Consider the following 16,573-nt stretch of genomic DNA (forward strand, 5'->3'; position numbering starts at 1 on the left):
TTAAAGGACTAGGTTGTTATGGTAGATCTGTGTTGATATGGGTGACAATAGAAGAAGGAGAAAAAATATGGTTTTCTAAGTTCTCTACTACAATTCCTTAGGATAGCTGATGGGACTACCCACTACTTTTTCAATATTATTATTTATGTATAGGCCATTACAGTATTTATACTTCTAATTATCTCTGTGGGCTTATGAAAGTAGTAAGAATTTTGAAGTTCCCATCTACTGTCTATCAAGCATGTGCGTGCAGGTACATATTGTGATTTTTTTCTTTGTACTGGAAATACTTACAGATGCCTTTTTTGTTGTTATTTTTTCCTAATCTTTTGTGGTACAAAATCAATGTTAAAGGAAAGTGTGGTTCACATCGGACACTCAGATTTCTTTTTAGGCATGAACTTTAGCTCCATTCACTAGCTGGCCTTTAAAGGGCAAGATAAATACCCATACGTGAAAAATGATGCATTTGTGTTCTTTTTAAACAAACAGAGTTACATGTTCTTAAAATCAAAGGTCATCTCTCTTTCTAGCAGTCTTTGAACTTCTCTACTTCTGGTTCCATTAAAAATCAAGAAGTTATATTCCATTACTTATTCTTTCATTTGATCCAGTAATTTTCTGAGCCTTTAAGTAGTATATACATCATTAAGACCATATAAATTGTATTCTTTAATTTTCCTGTCATTGTCAAAGTGAAAAACTTGCAGTAGATATAATTTTACATCAACTTAAAAAAAGTTAATGCATTAGAAACAGTGGAAGAGGATGTTTTGTTTAAACCAATACATTTTCCCAGTGGATAACATTTTCCTTACACATTTTTATTCGAAGTTCTTTTTCAGGAGAAAAGGAAATTAAAAAAACAAAACTAAATAAAAAAAATAAATCAACAAAGCTTTAGTCTTGTACAAACACACCAAATTCAAAAGAATCTTTGCTTATTTCAAGTATGGGTTTACTCCTAGTACACAGTTAGTCCCAACTGTACTAAAATTTACCATAGAACTATAGAATCAGAGAACTGTTTAGATTGGAAAAAAACCCTTAAGATCACAGGGTCCAACTGTTAACCTAGCACTTTCAAGTCCACCACTAAACCATGTCCCTAAGCAGCACATCTACAGGTCTTTTAAATAACCTCCAGCAATGCTGACTCAACCAGTTCCCTGGGCAGCCTGGTGTTTGAAAACCCTTTCAGTCTAAACCTCCTCTGGTAAAACTTCAGGCTGTTTCATCTCCTGTTGCTCATTACTTGGGAAAACAGATGGATGTGCAACCTCACTACAACCTCTTTCCAGGTAGCTGTAGAGAGCAATAAGATCTCCATAGCCTGAGCCTCTTTTTCTCAAGACTAAACAACCCCAGTTCCCTCAGCTGCTCCTCAGAAGACTTGAGCTCTAGACCCTTCACCAGCTTTGTTGCCCTTCTCTGGACACACTGCAGCACTCTAATGTCTTTTTTGTAGTGAGGAGCCCAAAACAGAACACACTATTTGAGATGCAGCCTCACCAGTGCCAAGTACAGGGGGACAATCACTTCCCTTGTCCTGCTGTGGCACTATTTCTGACACAAGCCAGGATGCTGTCAACCTTCGTGGCCACCTGGGCACACTGCTGGCTCACGTTCAGCCGGCTGTCAACCAACACCCCCAGGTCCTTTACCACCAGGCAGCTTTCCAGCCACCCTTCCCCAAGCCTGTAGCTTTGTGGGGGGCTGTTGTGACCCAAGTGCAGGACCCAGCACTTCTCCTTGATGAACTTCATATAATGGGGCCTTGGTCCATCAGTCCAGCCTGCCCAGATCCCTCTGTAGGACCTTCCTACCCTCAAGCAGATCAACACTGCCACTCAGCTTGGTGTCCTCTGCATAGTTACCGAGAATGCACTCAACCCCCTCATGCAGATTTTCAATATAGATATTAAAATGAACTGGCCCCAATACTGAGCCCTGGAGAACACCTCTTGTGACTGGCCACCAGCTGGGTGCAACTCCATTCAACACCACTCTTTGGGTTCAGCTGTTGAGACAGTTTTTGCTCAGCATAGGGTACACTCATCCAGGCCATAAGCAGCCCATTTCTTTAGAAGAATGCTCTGTGAGACAGTGCCAACGGCTTTCTAAGGTCCTGGTAGATGACATCCACAGCCTTTCCCTCATCCATTGAGTGGGTCACCTTGTCATAGAAGGAGAACAGGTTAGTCAGGCAGGACCTTGCCTTTTATAAACCAATGCTGGCTGGGCCTGATTACCTTCTTGTCCTGTATATGCCATGTGATGGCACTCAAGATGATGTGCTCCATAACCCTCCCTGGCACTGAGTTCAGGCTGACAGGCCTGTAGTTCCCAGGATCCTCCTTCCTGCCCTTGTTGTAGATGGGCATCACACTTCCAGTGAGCTGGGACCTCCCTGGTTAGCCAGAACTGCCTTCCAGCATCTGTTTAAACATGCCCAGTGCACCCAGTAAGACTGCAGTATGCTTCACTGAAACCAAATGCAGAGAATGTTTCCTAGACTCTGAAAGCCTTTAATTGCCTAAATAAATAGATGGAATAAAAATGATGATTTTGTAGTCATCAGTTTCAGCTGAAGCTGCACTTACAGATCACGGCAGAAGCTGTCTTAAAATGTAGTAAGACATCACCTTGAATCCCTTAATCCTGCTGCTGCTTTCCCTATGTAGATAGCTGCATCTGTACAAAGTCTCACTGTTACTTTGTGCAAAAGTTTTCATTAGTTCTTAGCTCTCTCCCTTTATTTTCCACTGGTTGCATACCTAGAGGGAGTTTATTAGAACACTTCCAATCCAGAAATCATTATAATAGAAACAATCTTTGAAAGGAGTCCATACTGGTTCTTATTTTACCTAGCTAAATTGGTAGATTTCTACCTTTAATACAGGGATTTTAGGTGGTTCAGATTCAATTGGTCCTATTCATGCTTGTTAAGCACAGAGGCTTTGATTTATGTGTTCAAAAGTCTTGTCAAACTAGGTCCCCATCTATAGCATAGCTATTCTGGTCCAGGGTCTCCTGTTCCAAACTTCGATAAAGTAGAAACTCCCTGGAGAAGGGGGAAGCAGAGAGAACAGAAGGTTTTGTTACTGAAATAGTCAAAGGAAAACTTTAATGTTTGGTTCGGTTTTTGCTAACCTTTGGGAAGGAAAAGAGGATGTGCAATATAAATTTTTAGTATTTTGTTCCTTATCCCACTCCCCTAAACACCGACACAGATAGTAATGGTTAAAGTACCTTTTCAGCAGAAGTGTTATCTAACAGTAACTTTGGTCCCATATTTGTGTGTGTCATTATGTAGCGCGTACACAAATGATACTATTGTGTAAAAAAAATTTCAGAAAGAAGAGCACAAGACAATTAAGAAACAATTACAACCCATATTTCTCTCAGTAACTATCAGCATTTATATTAATACTGAGGTTTGTAGAAAATATTTCCATTGTAGCTCTGTTAATCCCAAATTACCCTTTTTATGAGGGAGGAAAGAAAGGACATACACTGCTTCCAGTTTCTTTGCTTAGCCTCCTGATTTTTCTATTTACAGGCTTATTACAATATGAGAATATGTGGAGGTTAATGGTTCTTTTTTTCCTTCAAGTAAATACCATTAAAATATATCTGAGGAGAAACTAGGCAGATTTAAGAGTGGAAGAAAAATATATGTTATTTCCTGATGTTAATAACACTGTTATTAGGCATTTTGCTTCACAAGATTTCATTTAATTACAACACAAAAAAATGCTGGAATAAACTGTTAATCAAAAGTATATAGGTACATTTTCAACAACACTGTAAAGTTTACATCGTACAGATTAATTTTATTTATAATTATGCCAGGCAAATAAAGATCAAAAAAAGAGGTGTAAAATCAAAATATTGCTCAGTTTGAAATTATGTCATGTCCTGTCATACATTATCATAAAAATAATAGTTCTTTTCCTTTTGTAATTTTTATCAATATATGCAAATCCCAGATAGAATAATATTTCTGACTGAGTGTCTGTTGTTGTCATCAGCTGTACTCAATAATTCTGAATTGTATTGGTATATCAGCATGCCGCTGGAGGGACCAAAGTAGGGAGTTGCTGGCCAAAGTCTGAGCAGGTTTCTGTCCTAGTGCTGATCTTCACAGGCACCTGGGTAAGGTCCAATTCAGAGACTTGTCCTTTTCAAGCTATGTTGTTACAAGCTAGGGGCATTCCCTGAAAGAAAATCTCAGGGACTTAGCACCACAGTACCTTCATGTCAATTGCACTATTGTACTAAATACAAGCGACCAGACAGTACTAGAGAACTACTACAATACCCAACATAAAAGATGGGTTTGAATTAAGACCAGGAAACAAAATTGTACTCTGGGGGAAAAAAGTTTATGTATTAGATAAACTCTTAAAGTCCATTTTCAATATTGTACATTCTCTATTCTGAAATTCTGTATTGCTGGTGTTTTATTCACAAGTTCCATAAGGACTAGCCTGGCATTCAACTATGGAGAAGGACAAATAAGACAAAGCAGTACTCTAGTAATTGTTTACATAGCTGGACTCAGAGGCTTACAAACAGACTTTATGGCAACTAGGGTTTGTAATTGCCAACAACTTTTTTTTTTTTTAGTTCATGTTTTTTTCAGGAACCTGCAGTCATCTAATAATTCTCTGTAAATTGTTTCATTTCCCTGAGAGCTCTCTTGTTGCAGCTTTGATCTGTCAAGACAATTAGTGATCTGGGACCCACTTGAAATCTCTGATATATGTTTTTAACATGTGATGGGTTGCTGTTTGCCACTGAAACATCAAACTAGCACTCATTCTAGTGTTCAGGCAAACTGAATAATTGTCCTATTTTCCACTTCACATGTAGAATTTAATCTGAAGCAAGGTTTCTTCAGTTCTGGTTGTGCATAAAATACTAATATCCGTAAAATGACCATGGAGGAATCTCTGTGATGCACTGTTAATGAATAGTGATGTGAATTCACTTAACACATTTTATTTAGTCATAAAACTCCTCATTAATGACCAAAGAACTGCACAACTATGCCCATGTTTCACATTAGATCTCTTCTTGTTGATGGTGGTTTTAGATGAATGGTTATACTTTTGGCCTTTGTAGACTTTACAAAATATCAGTTTCTGACTCATTTAAGTTCTCTCTCTCTCCAGGGCATGAACTAACTACTTGTACACAGAAATTAAAGTTTAAAGAATGTAAGTGGTGCTAGAGAAAGCTGTTTGGCTTTTTAAAATGCATTTATTTTAAATACCTTGATAAATAAATTTTGTAAAGATAATGCAAATTGACATGTTTTAATGTAAGGATTGGAGGTTTTTTTACATTTTTATAAAAACTCCATGCTAAACAAACTATTTGGGTGAAGAAACTGTCTTTCTTCTGATGTTTTCATAAACATTTAAAAGAAATCCTAAACAAAATTTCCCATAAAACTCAGGAATTCTCTGTGGTTTTATCAGCCATTCCTTCATCTCTCATGCATATGTTGTAGGCCAGAATAATAACATTCATTCAGTTCTATATGGGGGAGGGTGTTTTAGTGAGTAGACCAGCTTTTTCATTAAAATTGCTGTTGGTTTGTCATGAACAAACTGACTACTTTGACAAGGAGCCTTCATAGACTGTTGTGTGCATTAAAAAATTCTCTACTTTTTAGAAAGGACTATCACATAAGAAACTGTCAAAAGTCAGATATATCAATAAGTGAACATTACCATAATAAGATTTTCTTATTTACTAAGAGGATAACAGAGATCTTTATTCTCTCTCTTTTTTTTTCTTTTTTCCCAAATATCAAATATATCTTTAAGAATTAACAGTACAGCACATTGAAGAGCACACTCCCCCTCTTTCTTTTCATGTGTCGAAAATATTTGCCAGAAGGTATTTGCAAATTAGTCCCCCCTACCTCTGAGGCAACCTTAAAGAGATTGTACCAGGACTTAACCTTCAATCCATTGCACAGCCTTGAGCACAGAGGATAAAATACATTGTGCTTGCAATTCAAATAGTTGACTCATGTTTCCTGAAGGCCCACCCTTTAATTGCTGCTCTAAAGGATACATAAAGCAATTAGTAATGAAATCGCAAACTAGTCTAGTATATAATGCTGTGGCCTATACGTAATAATGAGTATAGTAGTTGACAGACAGTGCAAATGGCACTAGAAATTGGAATATTTTGGCTTTCTCATTCAGACTGCTGTAGAACGAGACTTGGGTTCAAAAGGAATCCTTCAATGCTTAAACACACACTTACATAAACAGCTAAAAATGTATACACTACATGTCCATACACACATATTTTGCATCTGACATTGTTTCTTCAGTATGCTTATTTACCAGAGCATGCCTTTTTTTTTCTTTTTTTTTTTTCTTTTTTTTTTCATAATGAAAGCTGTACCATCCTGGTATTCCTTATCAAATAAATGAACTGTTACCTTGAATTTGAGCCCAGGACAAATTTCTTACGCATAAATATTTTCATTCTGGTTTATATAATCTCTCCTCCATGATATGCTTTTCTGAAATATAATTTTCTTCTTTTTATGAAGTGTTGTTTTGCAAAAAAAGTTTGAAGGATGTGACACACTCATTGCTTATAGATCTTACTTATCATTGCACTCTTTATCATAGCTTAGAAAAAGTAATTAAAGAACAAGCTGGTAAAATCAAACAAAATCAGGTGCAAAATTACAATACTTATTGAACACAGTTGCTTAGAAATTTGTTTCACAATGATACAATTCTACTTTTAAAAATATTTTGGCCTGTTTTACAGGAAAAACCAAAACTACTTTTTAAAAACAGCTGGAAAAACCCACCCAGGTATTAAGTAATTGGTATGAAAAAGGAATTTAACATTATTTCCTAGTGCAAGATAAGATGGATGGCAACAGGAATGTCCACAAGACATCATCAATACATTTTTCTCCTCTGGCAGTGTTGGACTATCAAAACAAGAACAGCTTTGAAGAAGAGATTCACAACTGATGGCTGTGAAGCACTGAATCATCAAAAGATACTGATTCTTCACGTAGATGACAATCTGTTTGTGTAGGTGTTATAACGCACTATGCAAACACAGAAAGAATATGGCTTACAGACAATCAAGTTGTTAAAAATAGAAACATAGAATCATAGAATGGGTTAGGTTGGAAGGGACCTTCAAAGATCATCTAGTTCCAACCCCGCTGCCATGGGCAGGGACCCTTCCACTAGCCCAGGTTACACAAAGCCCCATCCGGCCTGGCACTGAACACTTCCAGGGATGGGTCATCCACAGATTTTCTGGGCAACCTGTTCCAGTGTCTTGCCACCCCCACAGTGAAGAACTTCTTCCTAATATCTGACCTACATCTACCCTCTCTCAGTTTAAAGCCATTACCCCTTGCCCTATCACTACACGGCCTTTAAAAAGTCCCTTTTCAGCTTTCTTGTAGGCCCCCTATGGGTACTGCAAGGCTCTTGCAACATCTCCCTGGTGCCTTCTCCAGGCTGAACAACCCCAACTCTCTCAACTTTTCTTCATAGGAGAGGTGCTCCATCCCTTTGATCATTTTCATGGCCCTCCTCCAAACTCACTTCTTATATTGGGGGCCTCAAAGCTGAATGCAGTACTCCAGGTAAGGTCACACCAGAGCAGAATAGATGGGAAAATTACCTCCTTCAGCCTGCTGGCCACACTTGTTTTTATGCAGCCCAGGATATGATTGGCTTTCTGGGCTGTGAGTGCATATTGCCAGTTCATATCTAATTCTTCATCTACCAATATCCCAAAGCCCATCTTCTCAGGGCTGCTCATCATCCGATCTGTACTTATACTGTTGATTGCCATGGCCCAAGTGCAGGACTTTGGATTTGACCTTGTTAACTTCATAAGGTTTACATTGGTCCATTTATCAAGCCTGTAATTTTTCTGTCTGGATGGCATTCCTTCCCTCTAGCACCGACTGCACTGTTCAGTTTGGTGTCATCTGCAAACTTGCTCAGGATATACTCAATTCCATTGTGTATGCCATTAAGATACTGAACAGTACTGGTCCCAATACAGACCCCTTACAGACACCACTTATTACTGTTCTCCATTGTGACATTTAGCTGCAACTCAATGAGTGGCCATCCAGCCAATTCATTATCCAGCTAACAGTTCATCCATCACACCCATATGTCTCAAATTTAGTAGCAAGACTGTTGTAGGGGACCATATCAAAGGTCTTACACAAGTCAATTACATCAATTGTTTTTCTTTTATCCACCATCCTTCTCCAGTGCAGTCACTCCATCATAACAAGCCACCAAATTAATCAGGCATGATTTGCCCTTGGTGTAGCCATGTTGGCTGTCTCTAATCACCTTCCTGTCTTCCATGGCTTTGACATAGATTCCAGGAGGATCTGTTCTTTATATGGAGCCCAGGGCTAAACCTGACCAGCTGGTAGTTTCCAGGGTCCTCCTTTGCATTCTTTTTAAAAACGGGTGCAATATTCCTTCCTCTCCCATCTCTGGGGACTTCACCTGACTGCCATGACTTTTCAAATATTTGTTTGTAACTACATCTGCCAGTTCCCTCTGTACCCTGCGAGGCATCTGGTCGGGTCCCATGGACTTGTGTATGTTCATGTTCCTCAGACAGTCTCAAAATTTATTTTCTCCTATGGGGGGGGGTGAGAATTCTTTCCTCCGGTCCCTGCCTTGAGTTGTTGAGTATCTCAGCCTTGTTCAGATCAGTTGTCACCAGATTCCCTGTCTCATTTATTTTCTGAGTACAATTTCATTTTTCTTCCTTTTCTGAGCAACATATCTGTAGAAGCCCTCATTATTCTTCTTCACATCCCTTGCCATATTTAGCTCCAGCTATGCTTTAGATTTCCTGAACCCATCCCTACAGCGCCAGGCAGTATCCCTACATTCTTCTCAGAGTGCATATCCCTGCTTCCACTGCATATGCATTTTCCTCTTATGTTTCAGTTTGAGCAAGAAGTACTTGGTTATGTTTGTCTCCTGCCTTCTTTGCTTGATTTCTTGCACATTGGTACCAAGAGCTCTTGTGCTCTAAGAGTGTCCTTAAAGAGCTTCCAGCTCTGTTCTGCTCCTTTATGCCTGAGGACAGTTTCTAAAGGAATCCCTTTAACTAGTTCCTTAAATAATAGAAACGTCGCTTTCATAAATTTTAGAGTCTTGACTATACTTTTCACCTGGTTTATAACCCTTAATTACACCATTTAAGATTCCATTAATTCCACCAGAGCATGATCACTCGAGGCCAGACTACTGCTGGTCTTGACCTCTCCAGCAGGTTCCTCTGTGATGGGGAGCAAAAGATCCAGTAAAGCACTTCCTCTGGGTAAGCTATCATCTGGATGAAGACTTTATCCTTGATGCACTCCAAGATTTTCCTAGACTTCTTGCAGCTTGCTGTGCTGTTTCTCCAGCAGATGTCAGGGTAAAGTCCTGTGAACAGGATACTTCATGCAGTTGAAAAAGAAGACTTCACCAACATCCTTTCCTTGATCAGGTAGCTCTTAGAAAACATCCACCATAACGCTTCCTTTGTCGGTTTGGCCTCTAATTTTCACCTGTAAGCTCTAGATCTGTGCACCTTTTTTTCAATGACACCTTTTGTTTTGACCTAGAGGCAATCCCCCATCTTTCCTTTCTTGTCCTTCCTGAACACAGACTGCAACCCCCATACGGCTGTCCCTCCTGAGCAGTTTACAGCCATCAATTGCAGCACTCCAATCACAGAATCATAGAATCATTTAGGTTGGAAAACACCATTAAGATCACCATGTCCAACCTTTAACCGAGGACTGTCAACCAGCCATGAAACCATGTCCCTAAGCACCACATTTACACATTCTTTTAATACCTCTAGGGATGGTGATTCCAGCACCACCCTGGGCAGCCTGTTTCAATATTGACAATCCTTTTGGTAAAAAAAAAAAAAAGTCCTAATATCCAATATAAACCTCCCCTGGTAAAACTTCGGAATGTTTGATGTTGTCCTATCACTTGTTATTTGGGAAAAGAGACCAACACCCACCTGTGTACAATCACCTCTCAGGTAGTTGTAGAAAGCAATAAGATCCCTCCCAAGCCTCCATTTCTCAAGACTAAACAACCCCAGTTCCCTCAGCTGCTCCTCAGAAGACTTGAGCTCTAGACCCTTCACCAGCTTTGTTGCCCTTCTCTGGACACACTGCAGCACTCTAATGTCTTTTTTGTAGTGAGGAGCCCAAAACAGAACACACTATTTGAGATGCAGCCTCACCAGTGCCAAGTACAGGGGGACAATCACTTCCCTTGTCCTGCTGTGGCACTATTTCTGACACAAGCCAGGATGCTGTCAACCTTCGTGGCCACCTGGGCACACTGCTGGCTCACGTTCAGCCGGCTGTCAACCAACACCCCCAGGTCCTTTACCACCAGGCAGCTTTCCAGCCACCCTTCCCCAAGCCTGTAGCTTTGTGGGGGGCTGTTGTGACCCAAGTGCAGGACCCAGCACTTCTCCTTGATGAACTTCATATAATGGGGCCTTGGTCCATCAGTCCAGCCTGCCCAGATCCCTCTGTAGGACCTTCCTACCCTCAAGCAGATCAACACTGCCACTCAGCTTGGTGTCCTCTGCATAGTTACCGAGAATGCACTCAACCCCCTCATGCAGATTTTCAATATAGATATTAAAATGAACTGGCCCCAATACTGAGCCCTGGAGAACACCTCTTGTGACTGGCCACCAGCTGGGTGCAACTCCATTCAACACCACTCTTTGGGCCCAGTCATCCAGCCATTTTTTTGCCCAGCAAGACTATGCCTATCCAGGCCATAAGCAGCCCATTTCTCTAAAAGAATGCTTTGAGAGACAGTGTCAAATGTCCAGGCTCACAACATCTACAGTTTTCCCCTCATCTACTAGGCCAGTCACCTTGTCATAGAAGGAGATCAGGTCAGTCAAGCAGGACATGTCTGTCATAAACCCAGGCTCCCTCAGCTGTCCTGCATGTGCTTTGTGATCACACTCAGGATGATCTACTCCATAACCTTTCCTGGCACTGTGGTCAGACTGACAGGCCTGTAATTCCCCAGATTCTCCTTCTGGGCCTTCTTGTAAATGGGCATCACATTGGTTAACCTCCAGTCTTCTAGGACCTTCTCAGTTAGCCAGGTCTACTGATAAATGATGGAGAGTGGCTTGGTGAGCTCCTCTGCCGGCTCCCTAAATATCTTCAGGGTGGATCCCATCTGGCCTCATAGACTTGTGCACATTTAAGTGGAGCAGCAGGTCACTAACCATTTCTTCTTGGACAATGAGGTCTTTGTTCTGTTCCTTGTCCTGGTCTTCCAGCTCAGAGGGCTGAGTACCCTGAGGATAACTGGTCTTGCTATTAAAGACTAAGGCAAAGAAGGCATTAAGTACCTCAGCCTTTTCCTCATCGTTTGTGGCAATGGTCCCCTCTGCATCCAACAAAAGAAGGAGATAAATCTTAACCCTCTTTTTGTTTCTAAATATATTGGGGTTTTGTGGTTTTTTCAGGGTTTTGGTTTTGGTTTTGGTTTGGTTTGGGTTTTTTTTGCTTTTTTTTTACAGCAGTGGCCAGCTTAAGTTCTAGTTGGGCTTTTGCCTTTCTAATTTTTACCCTCCATAACCTTTCAACATCCTTACAGTCCTCCAGATTTACCTGCCCCTTCTTCCAAAGTTGGTAAATTCTTTTTTCCCCTGAGTTCCAGCCAAAGCTCTCTGTTCAGCCAGGCTGGGCTTCTTCCCTTCTCTCTCATCTTTTGGTAGACAGGAATGGCCTGGTTCTATGTCTTTATGTTTTCCTTTTTGAAGAATGTCCAGCCTTCCTGGAACCCTTTTCTCTTTAAGACTGTCAGACAGTCTGCTAAACAGGCCAAAGTCTACCCTGCAGAAGTCCAAGCTAGTGGTTTTGCTGACACTCCTCCTTACTCCTCTAAGAATCAAAAAGTCTATCATTTTGTGATAGCTGTAGAATCATGTGATTCATCCCAGCAAGCTTCAGTGATAGCAATTAGACTGTAGTTTTCCAGCTGCAGCAGTGACTTCCAGATCTTTCTTTGTTACCCACTCTGCATACGTTGGTGTAGAAATGCTTCTGTTGGAATGTCAGCTGTCTAACCTTTTTGGCAGAACCCTTTTGGAGGGTTGGGGGGTATTCCTCACTACTCCAGTAGGTTTGTTTATGTACCCTGTCGCTTATGAGTACATAGCTGTCACAGCTTTGGACCCAAGTCCCCAATAGTTTAAAATAAGATTCAGCAAGCCAACCAATCTGCCATAATAAATAAATAATGTTAATTTAATACTGCATATCCTGTATAAGTTTAACCAGCAGAAAGGTTAAGTTATTAATGACAATTATCTGAAATTTTTAGAAGCCTGTTACTGGTATCACCCATCAAATTACACAGATTTTTCTTTCATGTTTCTTGTTATTTAGAAGCATATTTTAGTGAGTACATACCTACAAAGATGACATTTTTATAATTAGAAGATTTATAAATCTTTAGTATTCAATTATACTTTTACTTTAAATGAATTCATTTATAAAGTAAATATTAAAATGAAGGAGGAAAGCTGAAAAAGCTAGGTATGTACCTGGTTGTCAGCTGAGCAATGGTTTTGCGTATGTCAAATAATAGACCTCAGCACTTTAACCCAAATCTTCAAGGGACAGTGGTATTTCACTTTAGGTACTAATTTGATTCTGAAAGTCCCTCTCTTTCCTAATTCTGCTTAAATTCCTACTTCCATGGAAAAACAAGATGACATAAATAGTGAAAGAGACTAAAAACTGTCCACACAGAAATGCTAGAATAAGCAGAAGTTACCTGTAGCAGTTGAAATCTGAACATATCAAAATTCTAAGTTGGAGATTTGTGACTATTGGAGATTTGTGTCATTTTTTCAAAGGACAACCTGCAACACCCTATCAGATTTCTATCTCTCAAGCTACAGTTCTCCTTCACTCTTTCCCTTTCCATCATTCCACGTTCAGGGATTCCCACATGTTTTTTTGCCAGATGGTTTAGTAAAAGTCTGAGGCATGAGTCTTGATCTAATCTACTTTATTAGAGCAAGCACTCGGTACTCTTTCATTAATTTCTCTAAACCTGGCCCAGGAGTCTGCTTTGCTTTCAACGCTCTGACCATCTGCACATTCATTTGACTAGACCATCCCTGACCTATTCCAAAATGTGTCAATGCTTACGATTTCCCACCCTCACCAAAGGATACACCCATGTGGTTTTGTGAAATGCCTTGAAACCTGGCAGGTCATTTCAAAGAAGGTTAAAGAACAACAAAACTGCTCCAAAACTAAGGCAAACCCATTTCCCAATTCCAAGAGTTGTATTAGATCCTTGGCTTCATTAGTGTCACCTGTCCTATTCAAAAATAGCTTGGATACCCGTTTCATCTGAGTTCATTAGCACTTCTCGTTCAACAGCAGCAGTGAAATGGTGGACCTAGACAAGGCAGATCTAGAAGAGTGATGTCACAAGATTACTCACAGGATTTCAGAAATACTTTTTATCATCTACATTTCTGTACTGGCATTTACATTCCTGTGTGAATTACCCAGAATGATCTTTAAGTCGCTTTCAAGGAAGAAGGTAGTAAAGGATTATGCCTGGCCCAAACATTTGGCAGAAAGTCGCATTGTTGATGAGTTTTCTTGGTTCTTTCCTTCTTCATTTAGTTCTTAATCAAAAGCCTTGGAGACAGTGACATGTAGTGGACACCATGTCAATGGTGACTCTTTACTCCTTTACCATCAGCAAAATTCTTCATCTTCCTTTGTCTGTCAGCAAAGCTGTCTGAAAACAGTTTCTCCTTTTCCAGTGCCTTCCTCCTGCTGAAGCAGTTTCTCTCTTCTTCATCACATCCTTGCTCACTATGCAGAAAAGTGCAATGCAGTCCATTTTTCTTCCTGGACAACATAGCCACAAGCCTAAGAAAGTATGCACAGACACAGATGCAGCAGCTTTATAAAAGAATGGTGAAACAGTAATCAGGTAGGGAATTTTTATCAACAGATTAATGAAACAAATCGGCTCATTCTTTTACTACAGCCCCCACAAACTACATTAATAAGGAACAACTGCAAATAATGATTTATGATGACATTACACGTAGAAAAAGAATAAAAGTATTAATGCCATAGGTTTTATTTTAAAATTGTATCTGGCCTTAGATCTACACCCAGATGGATAGGAACAAGGAGGAATACTCAGACAAAATGTGGACTGTCTTGAACAGGAAAGAAAAGTGAAGAAAGATATGGCAAAATTGAAAGTCAATAAAGTGATTTGTGAGATTCAAAGCTCTTGTTCTCAGGCAGCACAACAAGGAGTGCTGCTTTGGACTCATCTATGCAGCCTGATACAAGCGCAAAGCATATCCTAGCACTGTGGCACAGAGCTCACTATAACTGCCATTTTGATTGCCCTTGGCCTTTTTCTTTACATCCACTGCCTCACCAGGACCTGCTTAATATTTTTTCCACACAAAACCTTTGTCCTTGAAGATGTAAATGCAGAAGTCATTGCAAGAGATAATCTTACCAATATGTGGATAAGTCTGGGTTTCTAATTTTTAAGGTAATGTGCAGTATCCAATACATAAATGGCAACCTGGTCAGGAAATACAGTTCTTATGGCAAGAAGTGTTGGCAGCCAGAAGCACAGTCAACCCCTGCACTGCAGCTGTTGTGGTAGTTGCTGAAGAATGCCTGGCACTAGTCAAGGCTTCATGAGCCAAAGCATCATGGTCCATGTTCAGATTCATCACGCAGGCCATCAAGGGGTAGGAGAGATTGTCTACCATTCCCAGCAACACAGTTGTGCTACCAGCTTTACACAGCAATGATACATGAAAAGTGCTAGGACCATGCTCTCTGGCAGACCCTTTGCAACAGATGACAACCGGGATAAGAATCCTGTGGTACTCCACAGTGTCTCACAGGACATGAGAAAGAAGCTCCTTCCCCTTGGTGTTGAACCTACATATGTTGGCAAGATGGGGGACATGCAGAAAATAAGTGTGTATGTCCTATGAGCCATCCTGTTGCATGGGGCAACCTCTTGAGAACTGAGCATCTTTATCTATGACCCACAGATGGCATGGACCACTCACAATAGCTCAGGCTGTGCTTCCCTCCCAGATTGGGGTATTTGCTGGTTTTTGGCTTTGCTGAACTGTAAGGTGAGGTAGTATGCACTTGAAGGTTGATGACATCTGTATTTTTACTGCCCCTTGATTATCCATACTCAGTAGACTTTGTCTGGCTAATCAGAAGTATGAGTAAGTTTCATGAACCCAGGTTTATATCTAATGCTGAATAGGAGCCAGTGCTTCAACACCTATAGTTACGACTCTGCTAACATTGTGAATTTAGTCACCTGTATGTTTGATTTCTATAGAAAAAGATTGAATAATATCAAACATTACACATTTTGAAATTGGTAGTATAAATATACTAAAAATAAAGACTCTTGGACTCTGTAATAGTAGAGGCCAGTCAAGAAAATGAACTATTACAAACTCTCTCTTTTCTCTGTAAGAGTTATTCAGTTGATTCTTACATTATCCAGAAGTCACTTATTACCACACTTATAAATGGAACTGAAACATACAGAGTGGAAATACAATTTTAAAAAGGAGGAAGCTCAGACAAAGTGACTCTACAGAACTGTGGCTACAGTGATACTCAAGAAAACACAGACCTGTGGTACAGGAATTTCCAGCTATAAGATTCCGTGTTCTCTTTTCTTCTACAACTTAGTGCCACCAACTAACATTAATTTTAAATGTATGGTTAGGTTAAAACCATTCCCCCTCTCTCTAAATTGCACTTTGTACTCTGTTGGTGCAGTGAATTAAGTCACTGGTTTGAATTTATGAGATTGTCTTTCAAATACTATTGAACAGGGAATATGCTGCAGTCTGGTTTTCAAGGCATTTTTTATGGCTCCTTTTCTGTCTCAGTTAAGGTGAGTGATTTATACTAAAATCTACAGTGGAGCATGTTCAGGTTTCTGAAGAATTAACTACTATGTCCCAATTGAGCATTTTCCTCATTTCTTTCTTCCCTGTCCTAAAGGCAAACCACCTAGCCTAAACAGCTTGAGCTTTCTCTGTAGTACTAATTGGCATCTTCAGGGATTGTTAAATATGGGCCTGGACAATCTTCTGTCTGTTCAATCAGACCTTTGAAAATAGTTTTTTCTTTTCCTACCAATGGAGTCTGTCATATGTACCACCTTGTAGCACAGTTCCAACTTACTACATTATAGTAGCATGACTGTTTCCACTATTGGATTCAGACAACAAAATTATGTATTAGAGGGATATGCATTATGAAATAGCACATCAATTTAATGCCCCAGAAAACTTAGATTTCACAGTACCATGCCCTCAAAATAGAGTAAAGCCAACATTTGCAGAGGTAAAAGCTTGACAATGCTTCAGCTGTTACAGAAAACTGCCGAGCATGTGGGAATTGAGTCCATATATAAATATT

This window comes from Falco peregrinus, chromosome Z, assembly GCF_023634155.1.
Source record: "Falco peregrinus isolate bFalPer1 chromosome Z, bFalPer1.pri, whole genome shotgun sequence".
Taxonomy (NCBI): Eukaryota; Metazoa; Chordata; class Aves; order Falconiformes; family Falconidae; genus Falco; species Falco peregrinus.